Raw genomic sequence first — 2,160 nt, forward strand, 5'->3', positions numbered from 1 at the left:
AGGCTCTGATGTGTCCATTCTGTCTTTTTTTCTGTCTACCTTTCCCTCTGCATAGTATATACATTTACCAGCTCTTTTTTTAAAAGATTTTATTTTTATTTATTTATTAGACCCAGAGAGAGAGAAAGAGAGAGAGAGAGAGAGAGAGAGAGAATGGTCATGCCAGGGAATCTAGCCACTGCAAACAAATTCTATACACATGTACCACCTTGTGCATTTGGCTTATGGAGGTACAGGGGAATTGAACCTGGGTCCTTAGACGTTCACAGGCAAGCACCTTCACCGTCAAGCCATCCCTCCAGCCCTAGGCTTGCAGTCTTAAGTGGAAGCTTCATCATGGCGGGAACATGTGGTAAGAATAAATAGTGGGAACTCACGTTGCTGGGATGAACATCCAACCAAACACAGCTTTATGGGAGGAAGGGATTCATTTCAAGCTCACAGATCCAAGGGGAGCTATATCAGTGGTGGAAGAAGCTTGCTCACCTTCATAAGTCCAAGCAGAGAGAGCAGACACTGCCAGCCAGCAACACCAAAAAGCAGCCAGCGTGGAGGAACTGGCAGCAAGCTGGGCCGGCCACAGCTGAGAGCCCTCTGCCTGCCTTTGGGCTGGAGCTCACACCACCCTAGTGACATGCCCCCTTGCAGCAGAAGCCGGCTCACTTTAGCCATGTCAGAGTCGCCACTTTCAAATGTTTCTGCTGTCAAGATGGCCGCCTGGAAATGTCCTGCTGTTGCCTGAGAAGAGGCCACTGTCCAGGCAGGAGGAGTCTGGGAGTGGGCCCTGCCATATATATTGGGAAGCATTGCTTGTCTGTGTGTGTGTGAGGGGTGGGAAGGTAAGAGGCCTTTCTGGGGGACACAATCTCTTTGGTACCATGTCAGGCAGCCGCTGGAAGTTCATAGAAAGGAAGGGAGAGTGGAAAGGAAAGAAGAAAAGGGATGCATGGAGGGAGAGAGGGAAGAAAAGAGGGAGCGCTGGAGAGATTGCCTAGCGGTCAAGCGCTTGCCTGTGAAGCCTAAGGACCCCGGTTCGAGGCTCGGTTCCCCAGGTCCCACATTAGCCAGATGCACAAGGGGGCACACGCGTCTGGAGTTCATTTGCAGAGGCTGGAAGCCCTGGCGCACCCATTCTCTCTCTCTCCCTCTGACTGTCTTTCTCTCTGTGTCTGTCGCTCTCAAATAAATAAATAAAAAAAATTGTTTTTTAAAAAAGTTTTTCCTCTGCCATCTTCAGCCCCATCCATCACTTCTTCCCAGGACAAGGCCACCGTCTCTGGCACCAGAGGGCCTGGTGTCACATTCCAGCAGCAGAGGGAGCCCACACTCCACCAAAAAGGATCTAATTTCTCATTGTACTACAAAGCAGAATCCTAATTGTTTTTTTTTCTTTTTTTTTTTGCCATGCAGTATGTGCTTACAGATGAAATTCTAATCTCTCTCATATATCTCTGGTGATGTAAATTCATGCTCCATTATGGCGCCATATGCCCAGATTTGCTCCAAGAATGCCACAGCCAGCTTAGCGGGTGAGCTCAGCCTTTGGTGCTGTTCCTTCCGCGTGTTGCCCTGGGTGCTGTCACCTGACACACTTGGAGGTTACATCTTTGTCAGTTGTTTTCCATCAGTTTACTAGCTATGAGCCTTCCTGCAGCTGATCAGTTACGCCAAGGAAAGGGTACCATGGAATCCGCCAACAATGACAAGCGGCACAAAGCAGGAGGAGAGTTTGGCCCATTCAACAAAACAAAACAGGACTGGAGCGATGGCTTAGTGGCTAAGGCATTTGCCTGCAAAGCCAAAGGACCCCAGTTCAATTCCCCAGGACCCATGTAAGCCAGATGCACAAGGAGGCATATGCGTCTTGAGTTTGTTTACAGCAGCTGAAGGCCCTGGTGTGTCCATTCTATCTACCTGCTCCCTCCCTCTCTCTCAATAAATAAAATAAATAAGAATTTTAAAGTCTTAGCCTTAAAAAACAAACAAACAAACTTTAGTTGACCAGGATGATCCATAACTATCATCCCAAGTGACTGTGGCAGGAAGATCATGAGTTCAAAGCCAGCCTGGGCTAGGTAATGAGACCCTGTCTCAAAAATCCAAAAACGTGGGCTGGAGAGATGGCTTAACAGTTAAGATGTTTGCCTGCAAAGCCAAAGG

The sequence above is a fragment of the Jaculus jaculus genome, chromosome 7 (assembly GCF_020740685.1).
Source record: "Jaculus jaculus isolate mJacJac1 chromosome 7, mJacJac1.mat.Y.cur, whole genome shotgun sequence".
Classification (NCBI taxonomy): Eukaryota; Metazoa; Chordata; class Mammalia; order Rodentia; family Dipodidae; genus Jaculus; species Jaculus jaculus.